This window comes from Furipterus horrens, unplaced genomic scaffold, assembly GCF_987537825.1.
Source record: "Furipterus horrens unplaced genomic scaffold, mFurHor1.1.pri manual_scaffold_4, whole genome shotgun sequence".
NCBI classification, from domain to species: domain Eukaryota; kingdom Metazoa; phylum Chordata; class Mammalia; order Chiroptera; family Furipteridae; genus Furipterus; species Furipterus horrens.
In genome coordinates, this window is record NW_028327174.1 from 178,560,725 (window position 1) to 178,584,540 (window position 23,816).

The 23,816-nt window shown below is 40.3% G+C and overlaps 1 protein-coding gene and 1 pseudogene across 2 annotated transcripts in view; both read left to right on the forward strand.

The window, feature by feature from the left end:
- The window catches only part of PLPPR1 (phospholipid phosphatase related 1), a 237,618-nt gene that overhangs the window by 96,086 nt on the left and 117,716 nt on the right, over positions 1-23,816 (forward strand). The gene's annotated exons all lie outside the window — the stretch shown is intronic.
- LOC150013465 (RNA-binding protein 7 pseudogene) lies at positions 1,371-2,107 on the forward strand (annotated as a pseudogene).

Below are 23,816 nucleotides of genomic sequence, written 5' to 3' on the forward strand. Positions count from 1 at the left end.
TTATATTGAATACCAAATGGACAGACAAAATAAGGGTGTGTACTGTATGTTTCCATTTATATAAAATTCTAGGAAATCCAAACTAATACACCATGTGGTTGCCTGGGCATGGTAGGGCTAGAGGGGTAGATTATGAAGGCAATGAGGAAACTTGGAGTGAGGAATATATTCATTATCTTGGTTATGGTGCTGGGTTTAACAGATATATATGTATATCAGAAGTCATCAAATTTACATTTTAATTATGTTTGGTTTATTTTCAACTGAACCTCATAAAGCTAAGGGGGGGTGGAAGCAAAAAAAAAATGCTGAAATGATTCTACACCCATCACTTTCCCTTAGTATTCCAGTATGTCCGTGTTTCCATGATGAGAGCTTCCTTTCTGAGACCAGCACACAGGACAGCATTGAGCAGATGGAACCATTGGATCAGGCAGAGCTGGTGAGACCCAGCATTGGCTACTTACCAGCTGCATAACACTGGGAAAGTTACTCAGTGTCCTTAGACCTCGGTTTGCTCTTCTATAAAATAGAACTAATAATATACCAACCTTAGAGAAATGTTATAAAAATTAAGTTAGATAAAAGGCCCAGAACTTCATAAATAATAACTATCATACATTTTATATTATTAAGAACCGTTTTTCCCCACTTTTTACAAAACTGGCACACAGTTATTGAGAACTTTCTCAGCTTGATTTCATCCTCACTGATTCACAACCAATTACTAAGAATAGAGCAACTAACAAAGAATGCAGAATACGCTTGAAAATATAAACAATACAAAATCACTTCTGGGCACCTGTCCACTTCATTCTCCACCGTTTGTGCTCAGCTGAGTTAGCAGCATGTGTGTGTTCTAAGAGAGGAACAGGATAACACGGAGAATGTGGATCAGGAGCAAGGTGGGAACTGTAAACTGAACAGTGTCGAGAGGGACTTGAAAGAGTGTGGGTTTTGATTTAGACAGTCTGACTTTAAATGCAAGCTCAGCCTCTTCCTCTTTGTATGTGGAACTGTGTACAGGTTATTAAACTTCCAAGATCCTCTCTTCACTCATTTGTAAAATATAGATAACCGTTCACATATCTCAAATTTATTGTTACAATAAATATATTAATATTAGAAATAATTTCAGGGGTAAATAGATTTCCCTTCTTATTATGGATGAGGGCAACTGTGTGTACTGATAATAAACACATGATTTAACCTGACATTAATGGTGTTAAAAAAACTATTAAAGTGCCTTTTACGACTCGTTCTGGGATAACTGTGTGTGTGTGAAATTTCTAGATCTCTCGAGTCCCTCCATTAATACTTCTTTTAAGGAGAAAATTTTGTCACATTATAAACTAAGTGCAGGTACTCTCGTTGGCAACCTAGAAACTAAAGTGACAGAGGAGCTCCTTTTCAAGCTTTTCCACCAGGATGGGCCAGTAATAAAAGTGAAAATTCCAAAAGCTACAGATGGTAAACCGAAGAACTTTGCATTTGTGAATGCAATGAATCTGCTTAATGGAGTGGAACTTTTGGAAGGCCCATCGAAGTTCAGTTTAGATCAGGAAGTAGTCACACCTCACGAGATGTCAGTTTGTCATATTCTCAGCATTATGTTGGAAATGCAAGCCCTCCCTCAGCTCCTAGCAGGTATGAAAGGATGGTGGATAACATGACTCCATCATCACAGATAATTCAGAGGGCTTTCTCTTCTCCAGAAAAGTTCCAGAGACAAGCAGTGATGGACAGTATTTTCAGAGAGATGTCCTATGGTGGGAAACTTGGTTCTACTTGGTTCTCCACATCTTGGTCAATCAGGATTTTCCCCATCAGTTCAGACATGTAATCATCCCTTTAACCAGTCTTCAAACTCCCAGAGGCATCGAGATACACCCTCATCACAGCATCAAGTCACGCAGACTTCTCATCCCCATATAGCAGGTCATCATTACAGCCGTGAACAGCATTGCACTGATCATGGGTCTGACCATCACAGGGAAACGAAGATAATTTCTTCTATGAAGACAGGAATCACGATGGCTGGAGCCATGACTATGCTAACAGAAGAGATAGTAGAAGAACTGGAAAACGACACTCATCTCAAAACTAACAAGTGTTCGAAGGACATTGTTTTTCTAGGGTCATCCTAGATCTTTTTGACTACATTTGTCTGGGAATGTTTTGTTAAAACTGTACAGAGCAGTTTTACAAGTTGCCACCTTTCTTTATAAAATTTTTAAAACCTATAGCTACAGTCTAATACAGAAATGAGAAGACTTATGCTTCCAGTTGTTACATGAATAACTTTTCACTTCCGGGTTTCAGGGAGAGAAAATGGTTTTATGTGAAAGAAAGTGCCACAATTCCTAATCATTTTAGACAGTTGAGGAAGAGATGTATTATATAGGTGGGTTGTATTATAAAGCAAATATTTTAATTAGCTATTATCTATGAGTATTGTATTGCAAGAACCTGCTTATTAATAAATCACATTTTATGTGTATAATGGAAAATGTTGAAGTTGATAGTCTAAAATACATTAGTATTTTGTTAAAGAGAAAATGTAATTCCAGTGATTCATTTTACTAACATTCGATTTGAGGAAATTTATTGGTAATGTTTGGGGCTAAATCATATTGTTTAACTTCATAGAGCACGTTAGTGTAAGTTCTGTGAAATGCTAATTGGACATACAAGTGTAAATCTACATGTGCTATTTCATTCTAAAATTTTAGAATTTTCTCATTAAATCATTTTTGGCTGAATAACTGAAGTCACTCAGAAAGTTAAATGTCTCTAAATCTATTTTTTAATATTAAAATTCAGTGTTATTATAAGTTCCCCTTTTCAGGAAGGATAAAAATGCATATGCACAGTCAGATAAAATGGGAAATCGGTTTACTGAAGGTATACTTATTTGGAAAAAGGTTCACAGAGTCTTGAAATGCTGCCTCTATTACTCAAACTAAAAATTTACAATTTTCAGAGTGCACAGGGCATATGTACAAGGACACATTTTATTACGGGGGTTGTACATGTTGTTTTTTTTGTTTGAACATTTGGAAGAGTTTAACCTTAAACACTTCCTGATTTAAAAAATTGTAAATCTTGTTTAACAAAACTTATATATCAAGATAATGTTTCTCTTTCCTTGTAGAACTTGTTTATAAAAATTCATTTCTTGAAATATTTGGATTCTTTTAAATAATTACAGCATTTGTACTGTTACTTTCTAATATATTAAAAACATTAAAAAATAAAAAAAAACCGTAAGTGCAGGAAGGCAAAATAAATAAATAAATAAATAAATAAATAAAGCCGTTTCTTTGTTCCAAAACAGTGAAGGTAGGCTTCCCAAACCAAGCCTCTAATTCTGAAGGCAAGCCCACATGCCCTAGGTGTACGTATTATCCAAGTTTGGGATCATAGATATAAAAGGACCAGCTGAGGAGACTCTGGTCCCTGAAGCTCTGTTAGGGAGGTGGAGGCACAAGGGGCCAAAGAGAGCCAGGACGCGCAGGCAGGAGGCCACGGGACTGGCCTGGTGAGTGCTCTCTCGGACACAGAGGCTGCTCATTGATATGAAAGATGTGCCACCACTCATTTCCTTGTTCTTAGCTCACTTTCTCCAGAGTTTCAAGAGTTTGAGAGAGGTATACCTTTGAACTTGATTTTGCAAAAGGGGAACTGAGCCCTTAGAGAAGTAGGTAGTGAAGACCTTTGAAAGAAATTGGACTCTGTCCTCAGATGGCTTGGCTCAAATTTTATCTCTGCCACTTGCTAGCTGTGTGACCTGGGACAAGTTACTTAACCTCACTTGGTCTTGGCGTTCTCATCTTTAACGTGGTGATAATAGCACCTACCTCTTAGGGTTGTTGACGGGACGATAACAGTTAAGGCAAAGTTCTCAGAAAGTACTTGGTTTATAGGAAGTGCTTCGTCCATACTGGCTATTGATTTTTGAAACTTTTCCTGGGAGATTTTTATAAGAAAATATTTGGTGACTTTCCGTAACTATATTCCTTCTAGACTATTTGGATAGTAGTGTCTTACAACATTGTCATGGCTTTTAAAACAGAGATGTTTTGAAAACTGAGGGAGTAGTGCACAGGGAGCTCCTGGAAGACCTATGAAGAGATTGAGATTCACCAACACCACTGAATCCCTAGACATGAGCAGGACATGCTCCCTAAGGAATGCGCTGGGGAATTTTAGTGCTTAAGTGGGCTTTTTGGCTCTTTCTTTTTCCCTCAATCTCTTGATCTTTCTTAGGTCTTAAATGATTAACCAAGGATTATGGTTCATATTATCTCATGTTCGAGTTTGTCCACCAGAAAGATTCAATCATGCTACAGAACTATGCAACTGAACTAATGTTTACCTGTAATATAAATTCCTTGGGATCAGACTCCAGTTAGCAAACTGTGTTATACAGAGAGATAAGCTTGGGCAACAGTCTTTGGAATAACAGAAGTTTTCTTTTCCTATTTTTGACTTTTTGCCACCTATACATGTTGTTTTGATCCACTTCTGAACTCCCTTTCTGCACATGACAGCTGTCTCCTTATATACCACATGCTTTAAAATTTATCTTATACTTTAATACCATTTTCCTTTCAATGAGTATAGTATTCAACAGCTGGGTAGAACAGATTTATTTCCTCTGATTTTATGTCCATTATAAAAGAACACTTGTTATAATTAAATCATAAACTCTAGAATAGTTAATAATATGAGAAAAGATAGCATACAGATTGAGTTTGGCCTCCAATATCAGATGGAACTGAATTTGAATTCTAGCTTCACCATATAAAAACTTTGACCTTGGAGATAAATTATTAGCTTAAGTTCAAATTATTTTATCTGTAAAAAAGGAAAAACATATCTATGGTACATGATATTTACATGACTAGTTTTAGGCAATCATGAGAATTAAATATAACATGTAAATGCTTATGGTAGTGCTGGGCATAGAGTGAGCACTAAATAAAAGTAAATTTCTCTGTTATTCAGTGTTTCCAGCTTACAGAATATCAAAGTTTTATACTCAAAGAAGGGCAACTCTATTGTATGCCTGCTTTTCTTGAGTTTATCACTGTAGAGAGCAAAGAAAACTATAGCAAAGTAAAATCATACTTAAGCCATATAGTAGTAATGTATAGTGGTTATAAACCCAGGCTCTGTAGTTAGACAACCTGGGTTTAAGTTTCAGATCTACCCTCTACTACTATGAGTTTGGGCAAGCTGCTTAATCTTGCTGTGCCTCATTTTCTCCAACTACAAAATTGGGTTAATAATACCATGTACTTTACTGGGTGACTATGAGAATTAAGTGAGATACACATAAAACATTTAGAACATAGAATCACCACATTGAAAGTAATATTTGAATTACCAATATTCAAATACTTGAATTACTAATATTCAAGAATAGTCAAGGGAATCACAGATTGTAAACAACATAACAACTCAAGTTTAGGTTTGGACTTCTACGAAATACATAGGATTTTTGCTCTACTGTTTGAAAATGAGGTTGGAATCCACTCATAGCTTCTACTTGTCTTTAAGCCAAATAGACTTTATCTCTGTGTATTTAGTAAGCTTTATTGACTGTTTACGTACCATAAAAAACATTGAGGTTTAAGAATGAAGAGTCAAGTTTATGGCTCAACTCACACCCCTCCTTGTTTTATGGATGAGTTGGCTGAGGTATAAAGAATGACTTCACCAGTCATGCTTACTAATTAGAGTCAGCTAGTGTAAGGTCCCATCAGTCCTGACTCCTTTGCTAGTGAACATGGAGCTGCATCTCTTTGTGAGCTCACATTACAGAAAACTTTGCAAGGACTGAAAACATCCCCTTGAAGCTTCCCACGTGGTTATGATTCTAATTTTGAAGATTAATTGATGCCATTTCTTCTGTCCATATTTCCTAAAGTGAAAGAAGCAAATACCAATTCATAGGCTACCCAGACAAGGGCCTCGTCAATCCCCACGTGGAAACACCCAGCCCTAACCAGGTAATTTGATTATTGGAGCACTTGGCTGAGGACCCGGTTCGGATTCTCAGGGCAAAGTGCTTGCCACCGTATCATACCACCTGTACTTATTTGCTATGATTTCAAACTCTTAAGGATCTCCTTTTCTCTATCCCTGTCAGGCTAAATGACACAGGTTCCTCCCACCCCCACCTTCCCCAGAGTCTGTTTCTTTTTCTCTCTCACTTTTACCAGTTCCCTGTAGAACTAGGAAACATTATCATCTACTTAAATGGAGCCTCCGGGATTGTTCCCCTTATCGCTCCCTAGGATCTGCTGATCTGGAGTTTATATTGTGCCGGCTGTGTTCCTGAATCACATAGGTCATTAGATTAGAAAGACGTTTCCCTCCTCCTCTGAGTCCCCTCTGGCTGTGTGGTGGCAGGAGGCCTTCCTTGACAAAAGCTGGCCACTCACACCCTCTGAAGATCCCTGTCTGCCATTACCTTCTGGAGCAGTCAGCTTTGCCTTCTCGTTTGTTAGCGTTCTGCCACTGTGTGCCCCGCAGTCCTCCCTGAGGAAAGAGGCACCAGGGGACTTGGTCAGTCCTGTCCCTTAACACAACCAGCATTGCTCTGACAGGGCTGCGCTGGGGAGGGGAGGCAGACCAGCAACTGCAGAAAAATGCAAAAGGATGCAGGACGAGCTGTGATTGAGGTTACCCGCAAAGTTTGTTATTTTTTTCATCAGCTTCAATTCAGCTCCCTCACCTCTGAGTGGGTGTAACTTGAGTTTTTTCTGAACCTCACCTCCTCCTCCTCTTCCCCTTCCCTCCATTCCCCTTCACAGCCCTCAGCAGCAGGCGGGTCAGGGTTAGTGGGGGAATAATTACCCCATCTGCTTCTCCTTTACCATCTATCACCACCCACTTCCCTTTAAAACCTGGGGTACCGCTTGTTTGTTGAAAGTGCCCAAGGGGCTCTGAGGAAACGTGGAACGTTCACAGGAACAGCTTATGCTGTCAGCTTGAGAGCAGAGAGAGTAAGTGAGGGATGTTTATCAAACAGGAGACCTATTTTACTGGACGTGTTAAAATCCGATCACAAAAATAGACCTCTGGGCTCTCCTCTGTTGATCTTATTTCATGCCATTTAACACATGGTTTGCATGACAATGTTCTCTTTCCCTCTGCCTTTGAAGTTCTTTTTATCACTCTAGTGGAGCTTCCAGTCTCTCTACCCTGTTACTACGGGATCTTTCAGTCAGAAACCCCTTCCTTCCTGTTCAGTTTTTGGTCTTTTTTTATAGATTGCATTTATTCTGCTATGTTTGCTTTGAAGAGCTTTCTGTACGTTCATATGTCAAAATATGTTATATGGTTATTATTATAAACCGCCATTGTCTGGTTAAGGCTTCAGTGTGGTTACCTGCTTTCTCAGGGACAGTGTCTGGCTCTTCTGACCTGCAGTCTAGATGGTCTTCTCACAGCACCTGTTTCTTTAAGGGCAGTTCGAGAGGCGACATTCTTTGACATACTAGGTGGGCAGGTCTGGATTTCTGTGTGCACTGGGCTTGGGAAATACCCTGTCCATACAGGCAAGAAGAGAAGCAACTGGCAGGGAGAGGCGCCAGGTTGATTTGAATAAGCTTTGGCAAGGCTGCCAGGTGAAGGTGGGCCGAAGAGAAGAAGAGCTCGGGCCAGAGGGACGGAAGTTGGCAGGATAAAAAAATAAGGATTAGTTGGACAAAAGCAGACAAAGATGAAAGAAGAGCGCGAAACATAAGCAAGGACACTGCTAGCCTGTACTCAAGAGGCCTTTGGTCAAATTAGAAAAAGGTGCCAGTTCCTCTGGGGGGAGGTGGTCCTGTGTTCAGGTGCACAGCGTGGTGAGCAGAGAACAGGTTGCACTTCAGCTGCTGTTTGCCTCCTCGGACTGGTGCCCCTGTGCAAAGTGTAGCCTGCATACTGTCCCTGACAGCGCTGAGCGTGCAGAATGGGAACATGCTCTAAAAAGCAGAGGCACACTTCTAGTATGTGTTACCTCTGGAGAGAAAACTGCCTCGGAGGTGGTCATATTATAACATTCCGTCACAGACACAGCAGGATTTACAGTCTTGCTGAACACCCGTGCCTCGTTTGATCCCCGAAGCAGGCCTGCAGGCATATTGTTCTCCCCACTGTGACCATGAACAGACAGGTTCAAGGGATCAAGTTGCTCTCAGAGGATACATGACACCAAGCACTCATGATTTAAATCCAGATCCTCTGACTATAAATCGTGAGCTTTCCTGTGGTGTCAGGCTCCGCACATTGACAGCACACAGGTGAAAAACAGGAGGCTGTGTTCGTGAATAATCGTTGCCGCCCTTGTGCATAAGCATAATCAAGTTATGCACGTGCAGTAATTAAGATAACCCTATCACCTTGTCTATACCAGTATAACGGATGGGTTCCTACCACCAAGGTAACTTGGAGAAATGAATTCCTGTGTCTCAATTTCCTTGTATGTAAACTGAGACCAGTAATATCTGCCTCAGATATCACTGGGTTATTAATAATCATTATTATATTTCTGAATATTAAGCCCCCTGGGGCAGGGCTTTTGTCTGTTTCATGTAATCATTGTATCTCCAAAGACAAGGACAATACCTGGCACACACAGGTGTTTAATATATACGTGTTGAAAGAATTAATGCATTTGAGTGTTTACTGTATGGTGGCTACTGGGCAAAAGGCTTTGCAAACATTACTTTATATATTCCTCACCACAGAGCTGTAGACTGGGGATAATGAGCTCCATTTTACAGACGAGGAAATGAAGACACAGAGGGTGATGTATCCACCGGGTGCCACACAGCTGGCGAGAGGCAGGGCTGGCACTGAAACATGAGATTGTCTGATTCTACAGTATATGCTCTTGGTGAGCAGAATTCTTGTACATAAACATTAAATAAAATCAGGTACTGGACCTAGCACTGTTGTGGTTGGTTAATGAGAATTCCCCTTCACATTCTAAATCCAAAATTCATGATCACTTAAAAAAATTTTTTTTTATTGAATGTATTGGGGTGACATTGGTTAATAAAATTATGTAGGTTTCAGGTGTACATTTCTATAATCCATCATCTGTATATTGTGTTGTGTGTTCCCCACCCCAAGTCAAGTCTTCATCTGTCACCATTTACCACCCCCCCATTCTCCTCTACCTCCCCCACGCCCCCTGCCCTCCAGTAATCACCATCCTGTTGTCTGTGTCTATGAGGTTCTTTTTTGTTTGTTTTGTTTTGTTTTGTTTTTTGCTTAATCCCTTCACCTCTTTCACCCAGCCCCTGAACCTCCTCCTCTATTACAGCTGTCAGTCTGTTTTCCGTATCTAGGAGTTTGTTTATATTTTTAAATGTCTTAGAAATAAACAAATATAAACATTTTAATTGGTAAATAACTAAAAGCCTAATCTCTGAAGACTCACGAGCCAGATTCTCTCTCTTCGTCATGCTCTCTGTGATGACAATTTCTTGGGGGTACCAACTGATGACTTTTTCTCCTTTAAACACCTACCCCATGTTAGTTTTGGCAAGGCTTGTTTTCACAGGTCTCACAGCATGGGAGACAATGATACTGGCTTCTTTCCAAGGGTAGAGGAGCAGCCAAAAGTGACTAACATCCCATATGGTGGTAGACACAGTTCTCTGTCTTCATAATGTGTACATCCCAAGAGACCCCACGGCAAAACACTCCATATGCCATTGATAGGTTTCATTCATCTATTTGTTGTGAAATAAGTAATCTATATTTCTTCACCTTTCAGAGACAAAAAAATACTTAGAAATCATTAAGTAAATAAATATAAGTTCTAATGATACAAAGAAAGTTGCTAGAGCCCCACCCACCTTAATATGAAAGCAAACAACTGTGTACCAACAGTAGAATAGAGATGCAGAAGTGACCACTGTTCATGGAGAGGAGTTCCCATTCTACCAAACTCCATCCACAAAGAGAGCCTCAAAAATATGAACTTTGAACTAAAAATATATGCATGGTAGTTGCAGAATACTCACAGGGGTGTAAAGCACAGCATAGGGAATGTAGTCAATAATATTGTAATAAGCCATGTGTGGTTGTCTAACCACTGTGCCGTATACCTGAAACTAATACAGAATAATACTGAGTGTCAACTGTCATTGAAAAAAAATTCAAAGTAAGTACCTGGGTTCACATCCCAGCTCTCCCACTTCCTAGCCTTGTCATCTTGGGTGAGATAGTCTTCCTTCTGAGCCTCCACTCTCCTTCCACATGAAGTGGTAATTCCTGCTTTGCAGGCACTCTGTGAGCACTAAGGTAGGCAATAGATGTGGCCCATCTAGCCACTGGCCTGGCCTAAAGGGCATTCCTTGAAGACAGGGGCTTTCTCCTTCAGGGTTGACAGTGGGCTCAGTGGGTGGTCAGAGAAGAGGCAGGAGGTATTTGCAAAGAGAGTGAAGAGAGTCAATGTGTCACACTTACACGAGGGGTGACATCCTTATGTTCATTTTTGCAGGTGTGGAAAGGTAAAACAAAAGTTACATGTAATTATCATTGGCCAATAGAACGGCTATTTTGAAGTAAAAAGATGCAAGCGTGTGTGAGGCCAGTGTCAAGGGCTGAGGGCCTGGGGTCTGGATCCAGGGCTGAATCACCGGAGAGCTTTCTCTCCTCCTGCCTCCGCTGCTCCCCTAGCAAGGAGAATAAACGTCTACCACACACTTGCCATGTGATAGAATGAGTGAGGCAAAACTTGTGAACCTGTAGCATCTTCAAATGAGAGGGATAATGGGAGTAAAAAAGGATCTAGAAAGATGTCATCGTCCCCATCTCCACTCCCTGCTCTTTGTCACCTAAAAGGCTAAGGCTGAAACGTTCTCAATAAAAATTACTTTTAATGAACAGGTTTGACTTTTCCTAGAGATACAGGAAAAAAGGTTAATAAGTAGAAAAAAAATAGATTCTCTGTATGGGCTGAAGCTAAGCCCAAGTTTTATTCAAGAAGTGTTTGTCAAGGTACTGTGTACCAGAGTCTCTGGTTGGTACTGCACATAAGAGATGCAGGTATTTGAAACACCAGCAAGAATTAGATGGTGTTAAAATGGTTAGTGTAAATATCATTATGTGTGTCAAAAGTTCTTTGCATTTCACCTGCTTTGGCTGATAAATGGCCCCTTCTAGAGGCTACACTATGACACATCGTTTCATGACACCTAATTACATGACATAACACAGAAGCAGCCAACAAGATTGTTCTAACCCTTAGACAGAGACAGTGAGGGAGAACGTGGGTAAGAAAATAACAGCCAAGTACCTACCATGGAATTTGGCCATTGTGCTGTAGGGAGGATTGTTTTGGTGGAATGTGTAATACAGCTGAATGAAATTCCACAATTTGATAATGTGTGTGTGTACTCCTAGCCAAACAGAAAGCATAGCAACGCAGTGCTAGGATGAGAGACTAAAATAAGCAGCAATAGCAGGAAACCAATGTGAGAAACAGGTGGAGAGGGTGCCCCATAGATGAGTGACATCAAGTCTGCCAGTAGGTAACACTCGCGCAGAGGTGTCACAATGATGGCACCTGGCAGAAATCCCATGAGAAAAGGATTAAAATATGGAAGTTTCTATCTGGAAGAAAGTATGACGCTTCAGTACTTCTGTGTGGGAGTGTCATAAGGAATGAGAATTCTTTGAATAGAAAATGAGCATTAACTACCAACTACAAAGCACATGGGGTTCTGTTAGACATTTTGAGGAGAGATGGGTCTCTTAGGAGAACTTATGGGAATCTCCTCTAACAACAGGGAACATCCTCATCTGGAAAAGTATTAGCTGTTCTGTCTCATGTCATTGAATCATTAGCATCATAAACTTAGACACAGTGGGGTGGCTATAACAAATAAAACCATAATTTATTGAGCATCTACTCTGTGCCAGTCACTGGGGTAAGCCTTCTGTGTAGATTACCTTATTTCTCATAATGATTTATGAAGTAGATATTATCGTTGGCAATTTTCAGAATAGAAAATGGATGATTAGAGAGATTAAGTACCTTGCCAAAAATCACACTGTAAGTGGCAAATCTCAGTATTCTCTGTCTGATGGAATTGAACTCATGTCAAAGCCCATGTTCTTAATAAAAACTATAGATTTTTTTTTTCCCAGCACAGGATAAGCAAGAGGATTGTAGGTTATATATGGGTGAGCACTTTAAAACTTACCTATTTATTGACTGGGAATTAGAAAAAAATATAACCCATGATTTCATGATGATTATTTTTAGAATGAGACTAAGTAAAAATAGTTGATTTAAAGTCAGTTTTCTAGCAATAGGATGGACACAGGAAAGCCGTGAGTATATACATAAGTAACTGAAATTGGAAAACTGCATGAAGACACATCCTTACCTGGTTCTTGAACTTCTGTCACCAGCACGCTAAATGTCTATGTTCTCTGGAATATCAGTTCCTGTGCTTACCTGCGATTCCCCGACTAGATCAATTCTATTGTTAACTTGCTCTGCTCCTGTTTCTTTGATGCCTAACAGTGTAGGGGGATAAAAGCTAACTGGCCACATCACTGCATATTTATCATCCCCAGACCCAATTTGGTTCTCCCTGTTGGTATGCAATTCTGTCTCTATCCCGAGCCTTTACCGTGTTTCTCAATCCAACTCCATCTGAACATCCCTCTCACTAGATGATCCAAGTTTCCTCTTTCACCAAGAAAACACCTCATTAGAGTTTATCTTACATATAAGTAAACTGAGGCACAGAGGTAAGTAACTTGCCTGAAGTCTCACTGCTAATGGTAGAGTTGGGATTCAAACTTTGTCAGTCCGGCTATAGACTTTGCCCTATTAATCATTATAGCATATTGCTTCTTCCATCATATACAAGGCCTGTCCAGAAAGTAACCAGCCATGTAATATGAAAAATAGAGACATTTACTGAGAAGGTACAAGATACAAGAAACAGTGTACATAGGACAATGACACCTCAGTCCCCTTCAAAGTAGGCTCCCTGGGACTTCAAACAGTTCTTCCAATCACAGTCAGCTGCCCCATCATATTTTCCTGAATCTCACTGATGGCCTGAAATCTCTTCCCTTTCAAGGAGATTTTAGTTTGGGGAATAGCCAGAAATCACAGGGTGCCAAATCTGGGCTGTAGTGGGGTTGAATCACCTGGGTGATTTGATGTTTCACCAAAAAGCTCTGCATGAGACGTGATACATGAGCAGGTGTGTTGTTGTGATGAACCTGCCAATCACCAGGTGCCCATAGCTGTGGCTTTTTAAATCATATGAATAGTTTCCACAGAGGAATGTTCAAGCTTAACACAAAAATCTGATGCAGCTTCATTGCTCTACAGGCTCAGTCATTTTGAATGTGATGGCCACACAGTGCACATGCTCACTCAATGATGTCTATCACCCCCACTGACTAGTACAGTAAAGTCGTCATTGTTCATACATGTGCATTCCAGTCCACTCTCCTTGGGTGCCAGGTCACACTGACGTCATGCAAGCCATTCTTGTTATATTAACAAGGGTTAGACATTTTCCAGACAGACCTTTGTATTTTGAATGAGTTAATTAATCAATGAATGGCTGGGTTAAAGAAAGACTGGAACTTGGCACTTGGGCTGCTCCTGACCCATAGTAGCCAGGTCAGCTCTGCCTATACTTCTAAAGTTAGTGATAAAGTTTTACTCGTATTTCAATACATTGGGACCCACACAGTGGAGGGTGTCCCAGTGGCCTGGCCTAAGTCACAAAAGTAAACCTAAGTCAGCCTGCATTTATGGGAAACAGCTATCAGGGAAACCTAACATCCTCCAACTCAGTATTGGCTAGCTTACCTTACTGTGGAACCCAGGACCCACTAGCCTTATAAGGAAATCCTCATGCTCCTCATTAACCCTACCCTCTTCCCACGTTACCTCTCTGACATCCTTAAAGCTCACTCTTTCCCAAACTTGGAAAGCATGCTTCCCTGCTTCTGAGGCATTGTATTCACCCCTCTATGGCTTGTTTTCCCTTGAATAAAGGGCATCAAACTTTTTACTAAATTGCTTTAGTTCTGTCATTTGACACTAGGCTTGCGCTTAAATGTGTTCTGACTCCACATGCCTTTGGACCTGGTTTTACTTGGTTGGTTCCTTCCCCAGGGACCACACAAATGCCAACCAGGAACTTCTCTGTGATTTAGTTTCCCTTTGCCCCAGCATCCCATGTTGCCAGAATGGCTGTTCCACCAACCCATCCCAGGCCCTTGCTAACTTTTCTCATTTATCCCCTATTTCCCTGAAGCACAGTCTTTCACATATGAATCCAGGAATAGTCTAGAATCCTTCCCATACTCTCCTTCAATTCTATCTCCTCCATCTGTCTCTTTCTTTCATCTTCTATCATTGCTTCCTTAATTTCTTTATTTTTTGACATTGAGAATTCATTGAGGAACAAGACAGACAAGACCCATGTTCTCAGGAATTCCCATTGTAGAGGAGGAGACAGATTATAATTGAGATCCAGATTGTGATAAATGAAGAGAAGCCAGTATGAATGAAAGAGGAAACCCGAGATTGGAGGCAGAGTGTGGTGGCCTGATGGTGGATGCTCAGGGGGCTCAGAGGAGGCCCCTCAGAGCAGAGTCTTGAATAAAGGAGTAGGAAGAACACTTGGTACTATGCCAGTGGCAAGCCCTACTGGACAGAGGCCATGGGGAAGAAAATGGGGTCTCCCCCAGGAGACCCCAGCAGCTACCCCATCCACCAAGCCAGGCCAATTTAAGAGATGAGTTCTGTTAATTATGTAGAAAGGGGGTATATTTCAAAATCTGAGCAGTCTGTGTGCTGTCCTTCTCTTGAACTGCCCGGGAACTTTAGAAACTGATAAAACATCATCAGTTTAAGTACCTGTGAAACAGTTTAAAAGACTGAGGCTCAGAAGGAACAAGGTCCCTTACTCCCCGACAAGGCCGAGGAACTATTGATAAAATTATCCCTTCCTAATCTTCCCCTTCCCCCAAACCAGGACAGCACCTTGTGAGCTCTGAGCTCCCAGTGCTGACAGATCCTTATGCTGGGGTCCGTGGGAAAGGGTCCCTGACCCCAAAAAACTTAAAATGCTGCCCAAAACACGTGATGTTAGCCTGTGGAGAAGACAGAGATGCTTTTTGTCTGTTGAACTTGGTATTTTGTGATGTTTAAGCCATGTTTTGATTCCAAGTAGCATTAAGAATTTTAAAAGAGACTTCTGTTTTTTATTTCTGTCGCCGAATAAGTAAGGACTAGGATATTGTAAGATCATGTTTTGGGCACAGTGTCACTGCAGCAGTTCTGACACGGTGCAGTCACAGCCCAGCCACCTGATGACTTTAGAACTCAATAGGGGCTGCCTGTGCGGCTGAGAGTGGCTTCCGTCCTCACCCCACAAAGGAGGCACTGTGCTTGGAATTGCCTGTTGGTTGGCTGGACGGCCTCATGTGAACTTCACTCACAAGTTGCTCTCTGTGGCTCAGAGCAGAATCCCCCCAGTGCCTACTGGCCTAGTATATTTCCAATGTCTGTGTATTTAGAATTTGGGAGGAATGTCTTATATTCATCCACAGTAAGGGCTTTCTGGAAATTACCAGTTTTCTGTCTTTGGGTGGGCTTTAGAAATAGAGTCATTTTTAGTCCAATGAAGGGGCCGATTTCTTCATAATACTAGGGTAGGGTATTTGGAACTACTCGGCAAATCATAAAGGAGATGAGTTTTTGTTCCTGCTGAGTCTTTTTAGTCATAACTTCTTAGGAGGGAAGAACAGAAGAACAAAAAGCATAAAGAGACAGACACTTGACAATTAAGAAGAGTGAAATTGAGGAGGAAAAGGGACTGAATTCCCGGGAAACAGGACAAAGAGAAAGGTGTCCCAGAGAAGGAGAGGGAGAGAGGAGGACATACAGGGAGGAAACAAGACCTAACTTCAGGAACTGGAGGTGACTTTGCAGGCAAGCAACAGCTGCAGCAGCAGGTACACCGGGATCGTGGGGTGAGCGGTACCCGGCTGAGTGTTCTGCAGAAGGCTCTTTGCTATCTGCTGTACTCTTATCTTGTGAAATCCCACAGGAACCCTGTGAGATATGGTTAACCAAAGCTGGCTTGGTGAGGTTAAGCCACTTGCTTATTGTCATTCAGTAAGTCGCATGAATGGAATTGAAGTCCAGATGTGTTTTGACCCCAATGTTCATTCTTGTGGCCAAATCCGGAGCACCATTTCTTTCTGGGCATTCTGCAAACCACGCTCATAAATGCAGTCAGATTTGAATGCCCATTCCCCTGAGATTGGGTGTTAGGAGAGGTTGGTTGTTAAGTGGCACCAACCCACCTCTCTCTCTCCAGATGACCTCTGCTTGGTGTGGACTGGATGGAGCCTGGGGTGTCCGGAGTCCCCACCTGGGAATCACACTGAATGGGGCAGTGCGTCTTCATTTTCTCTCTGCGGGGGCTTCCCTTGGGTCCGCATACCCCTGTTTTTCCTCCACAGAATCTCAGGCATTCCTGGTTATCTTACTTTAAGGTCCAACCTGGGCTCATTTGCCTGTCAATCTAACTATTTTCTTATACAACTAAAAAAAAAAAAAAACCCTCAAAATTGCTAGTAGCTGCCAAGTATCCACCTGCTATTTGGATTCCATCCCTCTCCCCCACTTTTTCTCATCTGTCATTTTCATTTTCAGCCACTTGCCAAACTCTTTCCTGTTGCTTTTACCCCCAGAGTGAATCTCTAACATTCTCTCCGGCTCCCTTTTCCCATTTAGCATCTTGCTAAACCCTCCATTAGCTTTATAGATGGCCTTCTGCCTGTGGCCTCTTTATTATTCATCTTAAAGATTTCCTGCCGGATTCATCTTTCCTGAACAATGTTGGTATTGCAGTGTTGACTCAATAGCACCTCACTGATCCCAGAACAAAACTGTTGCTGAGTCTGGCCTTCCAGGCCCTCGGATCCCACAGAGACTCATCCCACCTTACTTCTAGGATCGCCTACCCAACATTCTCTATTCTGGGACATATCCAGAACTTTCCCATTCTGTGTCTCCATTCCCACACTTACTCCTGCTTGGAAGCCTTTCTCCATTCATCCACACATGCCCAAATCTACCTGTAACCCAAAGCCTGATTCAAGTGCCAGTTACCCCATAAACTTTCCATTGAAGTCCTCCCCCGATCCTACTTGCCTAAAATGATTTTCTCCCACCACTGAACTCCCATTTTAAGGACCTTCACATTTTTAAATTTGTATTAGAAATATTTATGTAATAATAGGTAACTTGTGTTATATATTCTTCCAGGAACTTGTCTCCCAGAATTATGACTAGTTGACATGTGCTTCCCATGTTCCCACTATCCTTCTGAAATAATGGGAGAACATTCATTAGAGTTATGGTTAAAGGAAGTAATTTCTATAAAATAGTGTTGATCATATATCCAAAATTAAGTGTGTAAAACATAGACACTGGAATATAATAGGGACTGAACAAATATTTGTTGACTTAAAGAATAGATAAATAAATTATAATTCCTCTAGAGCTCAGCCTTTAAAAAATGTGCAGCTTCACACATAACAATTACACTTCATATAATTCCTGGCCTTACCTACAAGAACTCCAGAATTCTCTTAGGACACAAAATTATTAGGGGATAACCTGTTTATATTTCATATTGGACCCACGGTGGCCTTGCCTTCCACACAATGACCCCTACCTGACTTGGACTAGAGGAAGCTAGGAAAACAAAAATAACACTGTTGCTTATGAATTTTTTAGGTCACTTCCTTTTTTTAAAAGAATTTGTCCATATTGTTTCACTGTATTTTATGTGTAATGTTGCTAGAAAGAAGTCATAAACCAACATAATTTTTTAATCCTCTTTGTTTTTCATAACTGGATATCTACAGAATTCATCTTTGGAGTCAAAAACTTCAGTATTATATCAGGTTTTCATAGAAAAGAGTATGTCTTTTTTATCTGAAGTTTTAAATCTTTAATCCAGGATTGTTTTCTTCTTTTATATCTTTGAATATTTTTTGTCCATTTTTTTTTCTGTTCTCTTTTTCGGGATCACCAATTATAGGTATGTCAGCTTTCCTTTACCTTCTGCATCTATCATCTTCCTTAGCATCATTTTAATATCTTTGTTGATTTTTGTCTAATATCATTTCAAGACTCTCTGCCATATCCCCAGCTCTGTTTTTCCATCATCTTTATTTTATATTTGTGCTTTCAATGAGGCTTGCATTTGTCATGCTATCATTTTTCTTTTGCACTTCTTTCTTAATCATTGCCAATTCTTTTTTTCTCCTTTTATAATCTCAGCAATACAGTAGTCCCTCTCTATATCACGGTTCACTTATCGCGGCCTCACTGTATTGTGGGATTTTTAAAAATATTATATTTAATTATTTATCGCGATGTTTCACTATATCACAGGATTTTGCTGTACTGTATATGTATGTTGTTAAAGTTACGTAGGTTTAAGACTGTAAAATATGTTTAAGAACATAAGTAGTGTTTATAAAAGTGTGGAAAAGGTTAATAAGGGAATGGGAAAGGTTAATAAGGGACTGGGAATGGTATTTTATAAGTGTGTGGGAAGGTCTTATAAAGCCTTAAAATATATATAAATACTAAAATAAATGTAAGGTTTCCACTTCGTGGATTTTCACCTATCGTGGGAGGGTCTAGAATGTAATACCCGTGATAAGTGAGGGAATCCTGTAATTGCTTATTTGAGCTGCTGTATTATCTCTTCTTTAAGCTCTTTCTATAGCTCCTGTAATATGTTTGTGTCTATTAATACTTGTTCTGAACCCTTTCTTTTTTAGTGGGTTGTTCTTTTTCTGTTCAGTGGTCTTAATTCATTTTTTTTTTTATTTTCTGCTGTTGTGAGGTTTTGGTTTTAGTTTTATTTAATCTGCTTGCTTTAGTTTTGTAGCTTTTAGGCATAGGTCTCAAGCTGGTGCCTTTTTGATGACTAGTTATCCTTGACTTGGGCTACTAGTTTCAGAAGACTATTTCAGAGTGAAGTGAATAAGAGCTATTAAGTTGGAGCATTCCACTTGGTTTTGGTTAAGCCTTGTTGTCTGCAACACATTTTCACAGTATCTGTTATGTTTTGTATCTATTTGTGTTACTCTCAGGCACCTGCTGTGGCTTTTTGATACTCAGAAAGTTGGTGTGGTTCTCAGCAAAACCTCTAGGTCAGAGGTTCTCAGTGTCATGGCCTGTGGACGGCTGCCTCTCATCCATCCTTCACCCTGTTCTCCTGATAGTCTCCTGATAGTTTCTGTGGACCATAGAAAGAGCCACTCAGCTTTAGTTCCTCTTCAGAATCCACTCCCAGTAGATCTGTAGGAATATGACCTGCTCCTTTTATGACCTGCCTAGGCCCCAGATCTCATTGTGTCAAACAAAGTGGCTTGTCATCGGGGCTCAGGGCAGCGGCTCTTGCTCTTGGTGAAATCCGCTTCCTGTTTGAGTTCTTAGGAGGTTCGTGTTCACTCTCAGGCATGTATATTTTCACATATTGATCAGCTGTGCTTCATCGTTGGGGCAGTATTGCTATTTCCAGTTGAATGCTATGGTTCTCCTTAATATTTTTTATTTGTAGTATTTGAGAGAACAGAGTAAAATGAAAACATTTTTAAGGAAAGGTATGTTTGAAAGGTCAAATCAGTTGAAAATAAAGCCATGTGTGGCTAATAGAAAATATTGTATGATTAGATAACACTAACATAATGGGTATTTGTTACCACTATGAGTTGGCGATGTACTTCTTTGGAACAGCCCTCTTAGATGGAATAATGGATGGGAAACAACTTAAAAAATATAAGACAATATGTATATTTAGGTTGATAAAATTCACTATAGAACAGAATTCATAAAATCTGAGACATCCTAAGAAACTTACTGGCCAGAATAACCAAAGGCCTTTCTATTTATTTTCTTTCAAATATTAATATTTTTAAAAAGAAAAATATGTTGATGTTCTTTAAGCAGGGGAATGTATCAGCTTTTACAGAAATCAGAGTTAAGGACTTGTTGCTTTAAGATGTTATACAGACCAAATTGCAGAGCAACATCTTAATAAATGATCAGCTAGCTAATTGTCAGGTTCTGGGACATTAAAGATGAATGCTTGACGATGTACCAGTGAAGCCTTTGGTGTGGCTATATTATTTGTCACAACCCCCCACCCCCTTGGTTTACAAAGGGATGGCAATTATGGAGCGCATATGCTACTCTCTTGCCGAGTCCATGAATAAGTGCTAATGCATCACCGTGTGCTTTCAGCTGAGCTCAAACGTGGCCTCAGAATCTTTCCCAACACAAAACTTAAAGCATCTATTATAAATTTATTCAAGATGCATGACAAAAACAATCTGCTTGCCACCCCTGGTCTAACTCATTACTTTGCTTCTTCATTTGGTGATATTGCCAAAATAATGATGAGCAGGCAGACATGTGAAATTATGCAAAGAAAAATTAGATTTCCTAACTCTCAGAAAGCACTATTTGCTTGTTCCCCCTACTGTTTGTATAGGGTGACTGACATTCAGTTGAAATATTTATTGGTGTCTATTCTGGGCACTATTATGAACTAGGGTAAGGAAATGAGTAAAATGTAGACCCTGACTTCAAAGAGTAAGTCAATTAGTCCACACAAATTTAATGAACACTTCCAATGAGAAACAGTGTCTGACACTGTGAACAAAACAGACACTGACTGATCTTGCCTTCACAGACCGTACAGTCTAAAAAGGAAGATGGAAATTCAAAACATCTGTGGTAAACTAATTACAAATACATCAAGTGCTGCAAAGTAGTAGACAAACACTACTATTAGCATTTGACAGAGTCTCTGAGTTTGTTGTGGATGGAGGGGTTTGCCACCTTGTAATAGAAATAGCAACAGGAGCAAAAAAGAACTTGGTATTACACAATAGAAGAGTCACGTACAAGAACAGAAGTAGTGCCCAAAACTTAATGATTAATTCTGTCTTACAGAATTAGGGAAGCACCTAGAGGAAACACTGCAGATTTTGGTGAATGAATAGGATGTCAGTGGGCACAAATGGGTAGAAAAAGGATTTCCAGGCAGAGGTAATAGCTGAAGTTCAAAAACAAAGAGAACCACTACCTAGTATTTACAAACAACTATAAGTGATTCTGAATGGCAAGCCATAGCCTTTAAGATAATAAAGGTCCCCATATGACATATAAAGAAGCTTACACTTTATTCTTTATGTATTGATTAGCTTGATATTGACTTGGTTCCACTTATTACAGAAAAATCATTTGGTGGCAGTGCTTAGGATGGATTGGTAGGTAAAATGAAGTCAGGAGATAAGGATCCTAAATAGTTTGATACCATGTGAGGGAGCTAATGAGGAATATTACGACAACATTGAAATGCCAAAATCTAAATATCTAATCCAATTCATACTTTTTGGTCCCAACTTCACTTAATTTTTCAGTGATAATGAAGAAGGAAGGGAGAAAATACATTTGAGAAATATTTAAGAGGTAAAATTTCTAGGACTTGTTAATTGCTGGATCATGATCCCTGAGAGAGAGGATGGGTGACTGAGCACATGAAGGTTTCACTAAGTAAGGTGCAGATTACAGGAGCTAAAATTTGAGCTGAAATTTGGTCAGTTCAGTCTTAGATGTACGGAATTTAGAAGCCTGTGAACATTCAGTAAGTGTGTCTGGTGGGGTAAGGGGTATACAAGGTCTGTCCAGAAGGTATCCAACCATGTAATATGAAAAATAGAGACATTTACTGAAGAAGATACAAGATACACAAAACATTGTACATAGGACAATGACTTCTCAGGCCCCTTCAAAGTAGGCACCTTGTGACCTCACACAGTTCTCGCAATGCTATAAGCTGCCCCGTCATATTTTCCTGAATCTCATTGATGGTCTGAAATCTCTTCGCTTTCAAAGGTGATTTTAGTTTTGGGAAAGACCAAAAGTCACAGGGCACCAAATCTGGGCTGTAGAGGGTCTGAGTCATCTCGGTGATTTAACGTTTCACCAAGAAACTACATGAGATGTGATGTAAAATCGGGTGCATTGTCGTGATAAAGTTGCAAATCATCCGTTGCCCATAACTGCAGCCTTCTGAATCATCCAAATAGTTTCCCAGAGGACTGTTCAAGCTTAAAACAAAATTTGATGCAGATTTGTTGCTGTAGTCAGTCATTTTGAATGTGACGGCCACACAGTAAACATGTTCACTCGGTGGCATCTACCGCTCCACCCCGACTGACTAGTACAGTGAAGTCATCATTGTTCATGCATGCACATTCCGGTTCACTTTCCTTGACTGCCAGGTTACATCGATGTCATGCAAACCATTCTTGTTATGTTAACAAAGGCTGGACTTCTTCCAGACAGAGCTTGTCTGTGTCTAAATTCAGAGGAGTGGTCAGTCCTCAAACTGAGCATTCTTAGCATATGATGATGGTTAAAACAATGATTATAAATGAAATTATCCAGGAAGAGCATTTGTAGTGAAGTGAGAATTCTGAGAAAAGAATCCTAAGGAATATCAACATTTAAATAGAATATTTGCACAAGGATTGAATCCAACAAAGCAGCCTGCAAAGGGTAGTCAGAAATATAAGAGGAAAATCAAGAGAGTGATGTCACAAAAGTTAAGAGAAATGAAATTTAAAGAAGGTATATTCTGCAACGTAGGGAAATTAAGTAAAGTAGGGGCAGAAAATTGTTAAGTTTGGCATTTAGAAGGTCATTTGACATTTAGTGAAAAGATCTTCAAGAGAGATGATGGATAAAAAGCCAGATTGCAATTGGCAAAGATGAGAAAAATTACAATCTATAGAGCACTCTTTAGACTGGATTAAAAGGAAAGGGGAGGAGGACTTAGGAAAATATCTAGAGACGGATGCAAGAGTGTTTCTTTATGGAGTAAGAGAAGACTGATCCCTTGGAAGAAGAGGAAGTCAGTGGAGGAGAGGATGAGATGGCAGATGACAGGGCCAGAATTCAAGTGAAGGAACTGGCCTTTATCCTAGAAACATATTGTGAGACAATGAAAGGGAAACTCGAGAGTTAAAAGAGTTCAGCCTTAGTTGATAAGGTTTAAGTGGCTAATGCATGTGGAAAGCTGGTATTCCAGAACAGGAATGCATGACCATGTGACTCCAGGAGGTCACCAGCAATTCCACCTTTGTGCCCCAGGGGGTCTGCAAGTCATGGAGACCAGGTATCTGAGCCACTGAGTTCCAAGGAGGAAATGCCTGTGATGCAAATAAAGAATTGTTGACCAACTGATAAAGAAATACTAGAAAAATCACTGCTGGACTGCAACTCCTTTCCAATCAACCCTTTTCCAAATCCCTTACCCACCCTTTCTTCTCCTTATAAAACATTCGGCTTGAAATATGTTAAGATGAATTCTGAGGGTATATAACCCACAGTCTTCTCAGATTGCCAGCCATCAGAATCAAGCACCCATAAAGATATAATTGCTGTCTCTGTTTATTGGCTCTGGTAGTGACAGGCAGCACAAATGCCGACTTTTCCAGTTTCAACAAGAGGGCAAGTACAGGTAGTTTGTTTAGGGAGTGTAGAAAACAACAGTGAGGGAATGAGAAAGTGAGACTGGAAGGAAGATAGCCAGAGAAGTATAAACTCTCAAGCCAGCTACACTGGGTGACTGGAGCTGGAGCGCACGCCTCTCAGGAAAGTCCGGGAAACAGTGGAAAATGCTTGCCTCAGAATTTTTTCATCCAAGGGG